At 49.1% G+C, this 16,580-nt stretch overlaps 1 protein-coding gene across 1 annotated transcript in view; it reads left to right on the top strand.

The window, feature by feature from the left end:
* DPYD (dihydropyrimidine dehydrogenase) overlaps positions 1-16,580 on the top strand; it is a 316,316-nt gene that overhangs the window by 242,305 nt on the left and 57,431 nt on the right. The gene's annotated exons all lie outside the window — the stretch shown is intronic.

Genomic DNA, 16,580 nt, shown 5'->3' with positions numbered 1-16,580 from the left:
TGCTACTCTGCTGGTCAGAATTCCTAGTGGTTAGGACAGGCGGATCCGTGAGCAGGTGAAGGCTCAGCTGCTGATGGCAGGAGGTGAGGGAGCACTGAGGTCGGGTTTTACGGGACTCCTGTTCCCTGTTGTCTGTCTTTCCTCCAGATTTCTCATCCTCACGGTCCTCTTATCACTTACCAGAAAGGCTAACTCCAGGGCCTTCGAATAGGAACCCAGAGGCGCCCATTTTCACACCTTTCTCAGAGTCCCGACTCCTTTCCACGTTTCCTAGGATTTTGAAATCTACCTTCTTCAGACACTCTTGCTTTCCCCACTGTCCCAAACGAGCCGTCGAAACGTTGCATCCGCAGCTGCAGCTCGCGAGACAGCTGCAGGCCCCACGCCTCTGCCCCCCCCCATGGAACACTTGCATTAAAACAGAAGGGAAGTCTTCACCCCCAAGTCCCATGCAGCGTCTTTGCCCTGCGCTCTGTTGCCGTGACAACATGCACTTGGTCCTGCGGAGACGATGCTGAGATGTTCTCCACTGTGCTGGTGTGAGGGTCAGTCTCCTTGGTGATGAGACAGCGTTGGCTGTGCGCATCGGAGCAGGGCCACTGCTCGGGAAAGCGTCGCCGAGTCAGCCCAGGACAGGCTCTGGGAAGGGGCTGGGAGGGCGAGAGTGAAGCACTCTCCGTACCGAGGGCTTGGTCTCCAGAGCACGAAGTGTGCCTGTGAGCCATGACTCTAAGGGGGGGGGGGAGGATTATAGCCCTGGCTGGTGTGGCTCAGTAGTTAGAGCGTTGCCCCGAGGACCTAAGGGTCGTGGGTCTCATTCCTGGTCAAGGGCACGTACCTGGGTTGCAGGGTCTGTCCCCTGCCCCAGTCCGGGTACATGCAGGAGGAAACCAGTCGATGTGTGTCTCTCTCTCCCCCTCCCTCCCTCCCTCTCTCCCTAAACATCAGTGGAAAAAATATCCTCAGGTGAGAATTAACAACAACAATAATATTCCTCTCCTGACTGACTGCCACCCCCTCCCCCCAATGTCAAGAAGGCAGGCGGGCGAGGCGCGGGAGCTGCCGGACAGGGCCTTGAGTATCACTGTGACCCGGAATCACACGGGCCGGCCCGCGTGTCGCAGACGGAGGCGGGAGACCCGGAGCGGCCGCCGCATGCACTGTTTTCCATCCGCGGTTCCATTTCTCCACCTGCCAGGTGGCCAGCCGGGGACTGAAGCAGGTCGCCGAGGGTGCTGGGCATTAAAAGTTAATGAAAGCACTATTGCGGTAATATTTTATGTAGGTAACCCCGCTCACGGTCGCTCCTTTAAGCTGCAGTTCCTGAACATTCCCTCACCCTGGAACTCGGTCCGAGAAAACCGCGAAATCTCGGCGTTAGGACAGGTCTTCGGAGCTGCAGCCTGTGAGCCGCACGTGCCTGGAAGTGATGGTGGCACCTGGAAACCAGCTCAGCTTACCTCGGGGCCTGCTGCCCTTTCCATGAGCTCCGTCTCCAAGATTTATAAATTCACAGCCGCCTGGGCTATGAGCTCAGGAAGCCGGGGTGCACTTCCCCTGCGAGCAGAGCACCCTCTCGTCTGGAAGAGCTTGCGCCTCACTTCCAGCAGGCTCCCTACTGAGTCCTCCCATCAGACGGTCTGTTTCGAAAACAGCCTTTCTCCGTATCGACAAAATGAGTAGGTTTTCTCCTTGAAAGCCGTGTTCGCTGTAACTCAGAGGCAGTAGAATCCGCAGTGGGGGTTTGGGAAGCCAAGGAGAGAGTAATTCAGGACCGAAGCAGGCTCTGCGGCCAAGTACCTTCCGCGCCGAGGGGCTCGAGATCGTGTGAAACAGGCGCGGCCTCGCGTGTTGGGGGCGTGAAAGTATCCACGTGGCCAAACGCCTCCCTGGTCATCAGCTGCGGGCGTCCAGACCCCCAGTGGCGGCTTCAGCACAGAGCATCTCGCAGAATTCGCCAGACACTTTCATAAGATTGAAAACGTCGCCGCCGCTCAGCGCTCAGACTTTCCGCGAGGACTTTGCCTGAGCCCTGGAATCGGCTTTCGCGGGAGCCGCTGGCGCCGCCGGCTTCGCGTCAAGTGGAAGCTGAGCGGCGTTTCCGGGGCCCCTCGGAGGCAACGCGAGCTTCCGGTGCTGGGATGGACCTCCCTCCCTTTCGGCCTTCTTGGCTCTTTATTATTTTTTTCTCAGAAAAGGGTTTCTGCTACTTGAAATGAAGGTCTGAGTTTGTTTAAACGGGGAAGCAGGTACTTGGGGAAAATCGGTCACATTTCAGTAACGTCTTTTATTTATTTATTTTTAATCTTCGCCTGAGGGTATTTTTTTCATTGCTTTTCAGAGAGTGGAGGGGGGAGAGAGAGAGAGAAACATGTGAGAGGATGAGTCCTGTGTATTGGTTGTTTTTATTTTTTATTGAAAGCGGTTCTTAATGGGCTGGATTTTTTTTATATGCCAATGCTATGATTATTGATGCATAAAATGCTTTTAGAGAAAACGCCTAGTATCTCTGACAGATTCCAGCTATCTATTGTAACGACCTTTATCAATAAAAGCTTACATTTTGATCTTGAAATGTCTAAAATAACCTGGTAAAGATAATATTTAAATGAATTTTAAATGCCAAGAGGAGTAGTTACAAGAACCTTCTGCTTGGTACCCACTTGTCTGTGTGTGTGTGAGTGTGTGTGTGAGTGTGTGTGTGTGAGTGTGTGTGAGTGTGTGTGAGTGTGTGTGTGAGTGTGTGTGAGTGTGTGTGTGAGTGTGTGGCTGTGTGAGTGTGTGTGTGTGTGGCTGTGTGTGTGAGTGTGTGTGTGAGTGTGTGTGTGTGAGTGTGTGTGTGTGTGTGTGTGTGTGGCTGTGTGAGTGTGTGTGTGTGAGTGTGTGTGGCTGTGTGTGTGTGTGTGAGTGTGTGTGTGTGGCTGTGTGTGTGTGTGTGAGTGTGTGTGAGTGTGTGAGTGTGTGTGTGTGTGTGACTGTGTGTGTGAGTGTGTGTGTGAGTGTGTGACTGTGTGTGTGTGAGTGTGTGTGAGTGTGTGTGACTGTGTGTGAGTGTGTGTGACTGTGTGTGACTGTGTGTGAGTGTGTGTGTGACTGTGTGACTGTGTGACTGTGTGTGTGGCTGTGTGTGTGTGTGTGACTGTGTGTGTGTGAGTGTGTGTGTGTGTGTGAGTGTGTGTGAGTGTGTGTGTGAGTGTGTGTGTGACTGTGTGTGTGTGAGTGTGTGTGTGTGTGTGAGTGTGTGTGAGTGTGTGTGTGTGTGTGACTGTGTGTGTGTGACTGTGTGTGTGTGAGTGTGTGTGTGTGACTGTGTGTGTGACTGTGTGTGTGACTGTGTGTGTGTGAGTGTGTGTGTGTGACTGTGTGTGTGACTGTGTGTGTGAATGTGTGTGTGTGTGTGAATGTGTGAGTGTGTGTGTGCTTGTGAGTGTGTGACTGTGTGTGTGAGTGTGCATGCACCAAATTAATGCAAAAAACCTAGCCTATTATTCACATGTGAAAACATTCTCGGGCCATCACAAGTTTAACTGATCAAATTATTAAAGACCCTGCCATGCACTGTATTTACAGAGCAGTCAGAAGTAGGCAGATCAAATAAAGATGCTGAATTACAGTTTTCATTATAAGTGATCAGCCTGCTTGAGGCTCAGCCCGGCACCGCTCCCGCTTGAGCTGCGCGTCGGAGTGTGCCCCCCGCGCAGGCGGACGGCGAGACCCCCGAGCCCCGCTCCAGGCGCCCCTCCCGCCGCCGAGGCCCCGGCTGTTGCCGCCGCCGGCCTGCGCGGGAGATCAGAGCCCTAATAATAGGTTTTTGACAGGAGCTCGCCTGCCGCCTGCCCTACACAGGTCCTCACTGTCCGCGTTTGCTTCCCGGCAGCCAGCAGACAGGAGGGAAATGCCAGGCGCTGAGTTTGAGGCGCAGCCTCGACTCGACTTGACATTTCGGCAGGATAGCAGCTCACGAGGCATCATTTTTCATCTGCTGCCAGTCACAGGTTCTCGCCGCTCATCAAAGGACTGCGGCAAGGGCAGGGGTCTCAGCGTCGGTGAAGCCTGTGTCCTTTCCTTGGGTTTTTTAAAATAACTCTGGTCCCGCAGATAAATGATAAAATCAGATAGGACTGAACAGCCAGCAAATTCGTGGGTATGTGGATACTGGATATATTTCCTTTTGTTCAAAATTAGGGAAATCAACGCGCGCCTGCCCCAGCCCCCAAGAAAATATCCGATAGTCTTCGTAAACCAAGGACCCTGACAAGCACATTAAGAAAACTTACCTTTGCCACAGTGGTAATGAATTATTAAATTTCTTTCCTCTGTGTGTGGGTTTTCTTTTTTTTTCTCCCCCATAAAGAATGATTCCAAGCTTGAAATTAATCAAAAAATGTTCTATTATGAAAGTAGAACTGGAGAGCATTGTGTCACCCTGTGCGCTTGAATTTAAATATTCACAGATTCATGCCCACCGACTGTACTGAAAAACCAGTGTAGGGACACGCGGGGGACTGTTTAATTTGGAACTACACATCTCTGTCAGCCTCGGGAACAGTTCACCGTGTCACCGTCTCGCAGGGAACAATGGGACAGGACGTCGGATTAATTAAAGAGACTCGCAGAGAGCCGAGTTCTCGGAGTGTCAAGATTTCAGTTTTATGTTAAATATTTTCCAAAGGCCAGGCCCTGAAATCTCAGGGGCTGTACCGGGCGGCGAGCCGTGACTCTCACCGCGGGCCAACCTACCGCTAATGATAGGAAGGGAGCCCTGGTCCGGCGGCTGCGACACAGCCGCTGCGTCAGGCCATCAATCACTCGGCTCCCTCGGGAAGGGGGAGAGCAAACAGCGAGCAGGGAAACTCGGGGGGGGGGCTGGAATGGGACTCCTCGCCTTCTCCACCCCTTCCCCGGCTGAATCCCCGAGCATCAGACCAGACCCCCAGGGTCGCCCTGTGCAGCCAACACAGTGACTCCCAGCACCCAGACAACTAGCAGCGGCCGACGAGAGGGACACCCGCTGGAGGCAGCGTCGGATCCACCGTGGGAATCGGAGGACCCTTCACTTCTGGACCTCGGGCGTGGGTCTGAGTCTCTTGTGTCTGAGGCTCTGTGCACGTCGGTGAGGGCCACGCGCTTAGCCTCTGAACCGTCGCCAGATTTCACGAATGCAGGTCCTACCTGTGAGGTGAGAAACCCGCTTCCATTCTAGGGTGGGAAGGACCGGCGGCCGGGAGTTGGGGACAGAAGGACCAGCGCGGCCTGCTGACTGCACCCCTCCCCGGGCATATCACGTGTAAGGAATGATACCTGTGGAGACGGGGGTCTCGGCACTGGCTTCCTTTGAAGCAGCCTGCCTGCGGGCGCATCCTTCCGCGGGAGGTGCACCGCTGGGCGTCAGCGCCTCTGTGGGAAGACCCCGAGTTTATTTCTCTCATTTCCACACAGCCTGACGCGACCAGGCAGCACCATGGTCCCCGTTTTACAGAAACTCCGCTGTGTCTCCAAAGGAGCCCCAGGAGTGTGAAGGGAATTTCCATGCATGGATTAGTGAACCGCAGTGTGCAAGGTCGTGGGTGCTGGTGGTAGAAGTGGAGAAGTTATACTGCCAGGCTTTTGCGTTAGAGGCAAAGATGGGTCAGCATCTCTGCAGTCCCAGCCCTGGCTCCAGCGGCTGGCAGCAGCTACGTGGGGCATCAAGGCCTTTGGATACTGCGCTTGTATGCCTCTCGCTGTATGGCACACTTTCTGTGCATTTTTATTTAGATAACCCCGTGAAGGCCTGGCCGACGAGGCTCGGGTTGAGCATCGACCTGTGATCCAGGAGATCACTGTTGGGTTCCCGAGTTGCAGGCTCGATCCCCAGCAGAGGCCGTGCAGCAGGCAGCCGATCAGTGACTCTCTCATCACTGATGTTTCTCTCCCTTCCTCTGTCTGAAATCAGTGAAGACATATTTATGAATAAATAAATAAACAGCTCTATGAGGCGGATAGCTGCGGGCCCATTTCACAGACCGAGAAGCTCAGACTCGGGATGGTCGCGCCGCTTGCCGAAGTTTACGTGGTCAGAACGCCTCAGCGTCCGGATTCACGCTCACCTGTCTCAACGATGAACGGCTGGGCGTCGTTATAAGGTCTTCATCCAGCATCTGCCACGGTCACTCTCCGCCTGACTATAATGTACTCGTTAAATTCTAACAGGCTACAAATGTCACGGCCTGAAATTTATTGGATCTGGACTTGAAAATCTACAAGGTACCCTCTGTGACTGTTATCAAGCCACGTCCCGTATAATCCACTTCACTCCGTCTCCATATTGGAAAATTGAACCAAATAGGTGATTCAGGGAAAAATTATTGAATTCTTTCCAAAGAACAACAACAACAAAACCCGACGGAGCGCGCAGACGTTTTAAAGCGCGAGCCCACGGCGTTCCCACGCCAGGAACTGCGGTCAGCCTCGCAGTGAACAACCTGGCTTCGTACGGGCTCGGAGGAGCCGTCTGCGGGCCCAGCCAGCCATGGCACTGAGAACAACGCCGCGTGTCTTCTTGGGGTCTCTGTACGCTTCAGCTGGCTGCCAGGGGCCTGTGTTCCCGCAGCGTCTCACCGGCTACGTGGGTGGGCCCAGGCCGGTCACCCCCTTTCCCATCTCCCCTGAGCCGGCAGGAAGCTCCGCTAGGAAACTCAGGTGCCGCCACGTCCTTAGCTGGGGAGGGAGGAGGGCCTCCTGAAGGCGGGGAGATGGGGAAGACATCGGCCCCAAACCTATGCCAAGCCCTTCCCAAAAGCAAAAAACAAAATAAATAAACCATTTCTCAATTCCCCTGGTTCAAAACAAAACAAGATACTAGTAAAATGAGAAGGGGAAGCCTCTTGGCACACATCGGGCGGGAAATGGTGTGAGAAATGTCCTTCGGCGTGAATTCATTTGAGCAGAAGTGTGCAGATCAGAAGGTCCAGAGCCCAAGGAATGGCCCTAAATAGCTCCCGGCGCATTTGGCCCGTCTGGTTAGCGACAGGCGTGTTTAGACTGTAAGCTTATCCAAAGCAGGGCCTGTGCCGCGAGTTCATCCCCTCCGCCAAAGCCCGGGAAAGCCACAGGCGCCTAGAGACACGCAACAAACACTGTTTGCTTCGTAATAGTCGGCCGTGTCCAGTTGAGGGGGTCTTGGAGGTCAGGCTGCCTCCTGATCTCTCTCGCCCGCCTCGTCGTTGGGGAGCTTTTGGTAACAGTAAGGAATTCTGACGGTTAGCGGATACGCCCTCTTACCGGGTGCAAAGAGCTTTTCACGTATTATGTCATTTAATCATCACCACCCCAGTCAGTGGCCACAGTTAGTGACCCTTTTTACTGAAAAAGAAACAGGCACAGGGAGGTCAAGTAACTTCTGTGGCGTCACACAGCTAGCTTGCAGGTGGGCTGGGACTCATGCTCTCCCTCTCGGGGGATATTGTGCATTTACCCCCATGATACACCCACACCCGAGTCCCGCTCACTCTGCGTTCATTTATTATGCTTTTGCAACGCCCTTGACATTTTCCAGCATGAAAGTATAGAGAGACTCGCTTTTGTATTTTTTTAACAACAAAAAATTTAGACTGAAAATAATCTCTGAGTATGGCACTAAGATTAATCATAGCGATTTTTAAAAATCATCGCAGCGATGACAGGTCACAGTTACCCTGTGCGTGGTCTGGTACATCTCTCCGCACTCCTGTTAACCTCGGCTTTGTGTGTTCCTCATATGAATATGCTGGGAAGTAGCACACACAAAATTGTGCTTTTCAGGGCAGACGCCCAGGTGGAGCGGGGCGGTTCGCATTGCGCGGAGACGAGACGCTGCAGAATGGGTAGACTATCTGGGAACGGGGAAGCCAGGGGAGAGGCAGCGATCGGGTCACACGAGTGAGATCCACGCCGCCGTGTGGCAGCCAAATTGAAGCCGCGGACACTTCACCCGGCGTTGAGAGGCTGGCCTCGGGAATCTCTCCAAACATGTCAGGAAACAGGACAAAAAATCAGAATCACGGAGGAGACAGTGATGGACACACAGACAGCCAGGAGGGACCCGGCGAAGGAGGTGGTGCGGGGAAAATTGTAGCCGCCGGCAGTCACCGGGCACCTGCAGCAGTCACTGTTCTAGGCTCACCTTCTGTGCATGTACCTCCTTTATAGGCACTTTCCACGTGTTAATTTATACTAGAAAGCATACATTTAAAATAAAAAAAATTAACTTTCCTGAATTAAAAAGAAAGCTCGAAAGAATTCACTGATTACCATAAAAATTAGTAAAGAAGCTTTTACATAGAACATTCTACAAAATATTTTGAGTTATAGGGATAAACAGATAAAATCAGGCAGGTCACAGATATGGTTTCAATGACACTAATTGCTGGGAGTGGGGGACAGAGTGTCACATACCTGCAGGAGGCAGGGAAAGAAACCACACGTCCGTGACACTCATGCATCAATTCAGGAGGAAAGTTCTCAGATCCACAAAGGCTCGGAAACAGAGCAATGGTTCTTTATAAATATTACTGAGTATGTACCAAATAATCGAGTGATAAGTGGCAACAGAGGTTTTCAAATTAGGGTCTCTGGGCCAGCAGCAAGCATCACCTGGGATCTTATTAGAAGCACAGGCTTTTCAGGGCCAACCCCAGACTTGCTAAATCAGAAACTCTGGGGCGTGGGGTCCAGCGTCTGTTTTAACAAGCCCTCCAGTGATTCCGACGTGCACTGAAGTATGAGAGCCATTGAATTACATTAATGAGTTCAAGAATTAGAAGGGCATTGCCTAAATGCTCGGCTTTTAAACACTTAAGCATATACTTAGGCCTAAATAATTATTGGAAATTGAGTTTTAAAGCGGAAAGCCTGTGTCAAAAATTAATCCTGGGAGAGAAGTCACAAATATTAACAAAAATTTAAAAGGATATGACAGATCGAAATCCCAGGTTATTTTAACAAAGAACAATTTATGAGAAACAACGGAAGCCTGTGGGTGGGGATTCAGATGCGACAAATTTCTTATCCTAAATAGGAGATTTTTTGGAAGTTTCATTCTTGATTTAGGTGATTAAAATATATAGGTTTAACCAGTGTTGATAAACTTAAGGATAACTACTATTTAAATTAGTGAAAAATTTTTAAAAATTTATCTTTATTGATTTCAGAGAGGAAGGGAGAGGGAGAGAGATAGAAACATCAATGATGAGAGTCACTGATCGGCTGCCTCCTGCATGCCCCTGCCTGGGGATCGAGCCCGCAGCCCGGGCATGTGCCCCGACCGGGAATCGAACCTCGATCTCCTGGATCCTACGTCAATGCTCGACCGCTGAGCCACGCCCGGCCGGGCAAAGTAGTGAAAATTTTAAAAGGACATATACTATGTATTTTATTCACTCATAATTCTCTATTTCTTTAGTGCCGTGGGATCTACAGTTATTGCTGTCTTTCGCTCCTGCTGTTGGCGATTTATGTATTCCCTTCTTTTCTTCATCAGTCTAGCCGGACGTTATTAATTTTATTGATCTTTTCAAAGAACCAGCTCTTGGCTTTCTTGATTTTCTCTAGCTATTGTTCATTTTTATTTTTATTTTTTACCTCTACTGTTTTCTTCCTTGAACTTGTCCTGGATTTAATTTGCATCCGGGGCCTGTTTTGGAGGTAAATCAGTGGGGCTGGCTGATGGACTGAATGCTGAAAACAAGAGGAAAGGGGAATTTATTGGTGATTGCAGGTAGTTTGGGCCACTGTCAAAGTGCCGGGAGCCCTGGAGAAGAGCGGCCTGCTGGCTGGGCAGTAAGGGCAGGCAGGGGCTCATCCTGGGTGTGGGGGTGAGGTGCCCAGTAGACATCCAAGTGACAGCGAGCGGTCCCTGGTGGCCTGTGTGATTCTGAAGCACCGTCGGCAGTGCCTTAAAGCCGCGGTACTGGCGAGATGCACTACGGACTGCAGACAGGGAAGGCAAAGAGGGGACCCAGAGACTGTGTGAGCGTCCTGTGGTCGGGAGGAGTTGGGGATCCGGCGGGGGGAGCCAGGAGAGAGGATCAGGATTGTTACGGCAGGTACAGGGCAGCAGCCGCTCGGGTAGCCAGGAACTCACTGAGGGAGACTCACTCAGGTGTCCTGGAATGAGTGATGACTGAGATGAGTCTTCAGGGTTTCAGGCTTATAAATAATTAGCAAACTATACTCTGCACCCCTCATAGAGCTAAATCTTGCCCCTTTTAAGGAATGTGCATTCTTATATGAAATACGTGATATAACGCAAGGAACACTTCCAAATCCCCAGCGCGCTTTCACGTCCTCACAGTAACTCTCCTGCAGGGCAAAGGTTTGTCAGTGTTACTTCCCACAATTTGTAGATAAGGGAAGTTAGGTTAACAGATCTGCTACGTGACAAAACCACACACCCCCCCCCCGAAAAGCATCACTAGAAAGTTCTGTAGGGGTCCCTGCAGGGGGAGATCGCTTCTCGCAGGCAGGATCCGGCGGGCTTTGTGGGAGAGGTGGCATTCCAACCGGGGCTCAGGCAGGGAGAGATTCCGGGACAAAAGCTGCCCTCCCGTGGTGCCCAGGGCCCGGGATGGTCTCCTGCAGCCAAGCTCGTCTGCTGGCATTGCTCACAGCTCCCCTCGGCCACCACGGACCAGGCTGAGCAGCTCAGGCTTCTGCACCCCTCGGGCCCTCTCTTGCTGCTGTGCCTGCAGATGTCCCCCTCCCTTACCTGGGGACTCCTGGTCTCACGGCCCGAACCTCCTCCTGAGCCCACGCGCCCACAGCTACCTCTCTCCATGGGATTCTACTTCTGTCTGTCTGGCTTAGACTGCGAGCTTCACAAGAGAAGGGGCTTGCGAGGTATATAACGGGCACTAGTCCCACACCCTCGGGCATGGTGGCCACCGTCACTGATCACACTTTGCCCCAGGGAGCTTCCTGTGTAGTGATACTTAGTAAATGCCCAGTGGCTCTTCCCCGTTACTGTTATTATAATTGTTAGTGAGTATACGTCCTCTGGTTCATATTGTTCCAAATTCCTTGTACTTAGATGTATGTATCTGAGCTAATGTTTATTTTACTTATTTTAAAGTATAGTTTATTTTACTTTATTTTTGCTTAAAGTATAAGCTTCTAACGTAAAGGTTTGCCTTAACGTTATGGGGCATAAAATCTCCTGCGAGCAAAATGAACATCATATCATAACTCACAGGCTCTGATGATAACAATTTAGAGCCTTGTACTTCCTTCAAAATAGGTCTTTTTCTCTAACTTTGCCCCAAAAATTCAATAGGAAGATTGAAAAGATGGCTTGTGAACTTGTTGTTGTTGTATATGTGTTTTATTAGACATTGTATTACCCCTGGAATATCATTACTAAATAATTTCGTTCCTGAGTTGTGCAGATAGCAAGAAATTTGGGGGCTGCAGGGTTTCAAATAATGCAAATGACATACATCAGACAAGCAAGACACCGGCATTTTATGTGTGAATTCATGCAAGAAAGAGAACAGGATTGAGAGAGCTGGGTAAATGTCTTACAAAAAAAGCAATAAACACAGAAATCCTCCAGGAAACGGGAGCAGTAATTTAATCACAAGTTGGCAATATCTATATTCCTGAATAAATGCAAAAGACTTTCCAATTTATAAATCGCTCACCACCTTCCTAAGCCTCCCCAACGCTGCTGAAAGTCTTGGCTGATAAACACACAAAAGCAAAGATTTACACCTTAAATGCTTAACTGCCATTTTACAATCACTACAGAGGTAATTGTGCTGTATTAAACCGTGATATCTTGAGTTAGAGTGCAGATGAGCACCAGTGTTGTCTCATTAGCAGTAGGTTATAAATTTCTGTGCTGATTTTCTGCATTCCTTTGTTTGCACAGATTTTAAGGGTCAGAAACATTGAGTCTCCTGCGTGGCCTTGCAGGGCCCATGGCAGACCGTATTTTGAAAGGCTTGAACAGGGTAGAAAATGACAATTTCTCAAATACATCCATTGGCTGGGGACTACTAGCTAATGTGTCTTAAAACTGAATTTAATTCTGAAGAGCATGCCTCATGAATTTAAGATACAGTCTTCTACAAGATTCTTTTTGAAATAGCTATTTTGTATTTAACAAAAAGAAATATTCCACCTTTCTATCTCTTTGATTTCGTGGTGACACATGTAAAATGCCCTGATTTCCTATCCTAAGTAACTTTCAGGCAGAAAGTTTCAGCTCAAATATAATTTTACAGTTAATTGCCACTTTTCTCTCCAGCTAATGGGGGAAAGGGGTACTTTATTTATTTTCGTTTTATTTACTTTTTTAACCCTCACCCAAGGATCTGTTTTTATTGATTATTTAGAGAGAGGAAGGGGGAGAGAGAGAGACATCAATCAGTTGCCTCCCATACATGCCAAGACCAGATATCGAACCCACAACCCAGGCATGTGACCTGACCTGACCAGAAATCAAACCCATAACCTTTTTGGTGGACGGGATGACACTCCAACCAACTGAGCTACCTGACCGGCCACATTTTGTTTATTTTAACACAACTGAAAATAAAGACCAGAGAGAGACCACATGCTACTTATATAATTGCAGAGACACCTTATAATCAGAAAGTTCAAGGTGCTGGTTGTTAAATATTTCAGAGAAATTATTCCCATAAGGCTGGTCTGAAGTATCTTTTCCTCAGTCAAAGAACGTCTGGAGATGAGTAAAGATCACTACGTCATTAATCTACTTAAAGATTAACCTTTTAAACAGCCAAGATTTGTAACATACTTGTTCTAATTCAAAGTTCAATTGTGTTCACAACCATGGAACGTTTTATGATTGAATATAGGTAATTATAGTATATGAAGATTTAAAAATAACTCCAGGGATTGAACAGAGTTTTCCAGTAGTTAATCATTAATGAAGATCTGAAATCTGGGCTTTAAATACGGACAAAACTGGTTATAATGATCTCATTAGTGTTTTATTAAGGTTATCTATTTTAGTATTTGTCAGGAGGATTCAGATGGAAATGAACTGCTTAGCATATTTAGAAAGGGTTGTTGATCATTTACTCAGATAAAAGACGTAACTTGGCTGATTAATTGTTGTGTAAATAGAAGAGCCCAAACAGCCTTCTACCTAAATGCAGCCCTCTCAAAAAACTGAGCTTCTCTCTGCCCGGCCTGCATGGCTCAGCGGTTGAGCGTCGACCTACCATCCAGGAGATCGTGGTTCAGGGCACATGCCCAGGTTGGGGGCTGGATCCCCAGCAGGAGGTGTGCATGAGGCAGCTGATCAGTGACTCTCATCATTGATGTTTCTATCTCTCTCTCCCTCTCCCTTCCTCTCTCTGAAATCAATAAAATATATATGTGTATATCTATATCTATATATCTACATATATATTTTAAGTAAGCTTCTCTGCATATGCTCTCTACCACATTTTTGTTTGTTTTTACTAATTTAGCCAGGAAATAATTTTTAAATGTAGCAGAAGTTGGAGAAAAAGCAGAGAAAAAATAAACAGGATTGTGAGTTGGGTTTTCCTGGGGCTTAGCTGAGTGTCAAATCGAATGGAGACCTTTCGTGGGTATTGAAAACTTGGGGTTTTTTTAAAGAGAAAAAGGCCCTCCTTTGCCATTGACAAAAAAAATATGTTACCCCAAGTTCAAATTGCAGTAAAAAATATTTTTTCCAAAAATACATGAAGAAAATTGCAAATCCACCAGCGGTCCCTTGGCAGGGATGATAGAACATTGAGCTGAATTGCATGTGAGGGGCCAAAGATCCTGGGCCCTGAATTCCCGGCCACAGGGATGTGATTTAATTGGGTGTTGGGTAGGGCACCTGCCTGATGCATTGTTGCTCCCCGTGTGCTCTGTCCATGGTGCTGAACAGTCTTCTCTTAAAGGCGGAGCATTCTGACCACACTGCCCTGTTCTCCCCTGACCTGCTAAGCCCAGGGGCTGTGGCTGATGAAGAACATTCATGAAGACCCTTCTGCACTCAGAGAGATGAATCATACAGATTGTATAGCACAGTATTTCTCTGAAATTCATATTGTATTAAAGTTATTTTGAGCCAATTCTTGGAAAACTTAGATGAAATTCTTTATTTCCAGAAATCTCCATTTTTTATCTAAAAAAATCTTGTAACTGGTAATAACTTTATTCAATAGTACTATTTATCTAAATTCATATGACTTAAAAGTAATTTTTACTTTTACTCGGAGCACACTATATTACTTTTCTCGGTACAAATTCCGTAGACTACATCTGATATGGAATGTTTAATTTATAAAGTCTTGAGTGGAGGAATCAAACTTATACTACAATAAAGGAAATGGGGTTTTCTTAGAAAATTGCTCATCCGAGTGGAGAAAACCAAAATGATCTGACTTATGAGTAGATAGGTTACATGATTGATATTGAGCAAGTCAGGAGACCGGGAGTGACTAAAGAAAAGTTGTGCTAAAAAGTTTAAAGAGAAATCGAAAAGATTAGGTTTATCTCATAATCAGTATTGACATAAAACGTATACACCATAAGGGAGACTAGAAAATACACATCCCAGTGACACAAATTCTGCTGTATTCAGTGCCCCAGAGGCGGGCTGAGCAAGGCAGCTGTGATTCTCAAAGCAATTTTTTGTAGGATACGTTATATCTGGATGGTAAAGAGGCTCTGATCCAGTCCTGTACCCATGAAACGTGTATTTATAAGAGAGCCTTCCCTAGGTGAGGCACTATTCTAGATCGGAACTTAGAGCTTAGAACGGGCGGCGAGGGCCGGAGAGGACAGGTGAGCAGTGAGTTCGGGTCACCTCAGGCACTCCTCACTGCTGCGAAAACAGCCAGACGAGGCGATACAGTCGGAATAGAGAGAGAAAGGTGTGGAGCCTAGATCGGGGCTCAAGGGAGGCATCTCTGAGAGATCACATTTGAGCTGCGACTTGCATAAGAAGGTGCCGATCCTGCGTTGATACGGAGCCTTAGCGTCCCAGGCGGAGGGCGAGGGGGCACGCGGACCTCGACTACCGTGAGCTCGAGACCCGGCAGATGCCAGTGAAACGGGAGCGTGATGGGCTAGAACAGGAGCGGGACGGCGTAGTTTACAGTCAGGGCCCCGCGTCGGTTGGCCGAGCGCTGTCCCCTGCACCAGGAGGTCGCAGTTCCCTTCCCGGTCGGGCACATGCCCGGGTTGTGCTCGACCCCCGTGGGGTGTGCGGGAGGCAGCCGGTCCGTGTTTCTTTCTCACAGTGAAGTTTCTCTCTGTATCGCTCGCTCTCTCCCTTCCTCTCTCTCCAAAATCAATGAAAACACATTTTTTTAAAAATTTATAAATAGGATTCCTAGCATCCAGTAAGCCAGTGTCCAGGCATAAAAGGGACAGTGCATAAAAAATAACTTTATCATTACTATCTACTGGGGAGAAATGGAAGGGTTGTTTTTTTTAAGAAAAGGCGAAGCAAAACTATCACTAAGAACCGGAAGTTTAGCCTTTCCCATAACTAAATTTCGACACACGCTGGAGAGTAACTTTTCTCTGAAAATATAAACAATCTTCTGTGCAGGAGTCTCAGCGGGCTTCCATTCAAACTTTGATCGAGAAATGTCTGCGTTGACCGGGCCCCGGGTTCCTGAACGAGATGCTTGCGAGCTCGGAGGTGCTGGGGCCGCTTCCCCCCGAGCCCGTTTCCCTGAAGGGCGGCCACGGCGGTGCGGGCCGGCCGGCGTTTAGGAAGCCGGAGTCGGGCCGTGACGGGACGGCTGTCTGCATGGAAGTCCGGGCGGAACTTAAGGATCTGTCTTAGACGTGTTTCGCATGACTTTTTCTTTATTTTCCAGTTACCGTTTACGTTCAGTGTTATCCTGCATGAGTTTCAGAATCTAATCAGATGCAGTGATTAGGTGGCAGGCATGTCCTTTGAACAAATCTGTCGAAACTGGGGTCGTTTCAATGACTCCTGGAGCCTTCCGTTCGGAAATCGGTAGGCGGAGGGGAGGGCTTCGCCGCCGATGAGTCTGCAGCCCGTCGCCCGCCGCACGTAGCTGGGTCCCGGCCTCCTGTGGCGGCGCCGCTCTGATGCCACCGTCAGCCGATAGTGTAGATTTAAAAACACAACGTGGGTACGGTCAAGGCCGTCTTTAGTCATTTCACGGGGCCTTGGCTTCTGCGGGAATCCTGATCTCCGGACGAGGGCGGCAGGTCCTCGGTCGCCTGAGACCCGCGTTTAAGCGTGCCCTGGTCTTCGCTCTCTCCGTGGTCACGCTCGGCCCGAGGACGCCCTCGGGCAGTGAGAAGGAACCGTGTAGGTTTCCCACCCGCATCTGTGAGGCCAGGAAAGGCAGGTGGCACAGAGAAGTGTACTAATTTACAAAAACATGCTCTCGTTTTATGCTTTGTTCTTCATCGCAAGAGAGGGTGTGGGTGTCCTTCCTTCTAAGCTGGATGCCCGCTGCGTTCTCTTACGTATAAAAAACAGTAGCTGCGGAAGCTTGGAAACCTCGGGGCATCAGCGCAAGATTCTCAGTGCAGCGTTTGCTTGAGGTTTGGGGGTCATTACCCATCGCCTCACCCGTATGTCA

The sequence above is a fragment of the Miniopterus schreibersii genome (assembly GCF_964146895.1).
Source record: "Miniopterus schreibersii genome assembly, chromosome: 19".
NCBI lineage: Eukaryota > Metazoa > Chordata > Mammalia > Chiroptera > Miniopteridae > Miniopterus > Miniopterus schreibersii.
The sequence above is the reverse complement of the archived record's forward strand: the minus strand, read 5'-3'. Positions and strand labels throughout refer to the sequence as shown.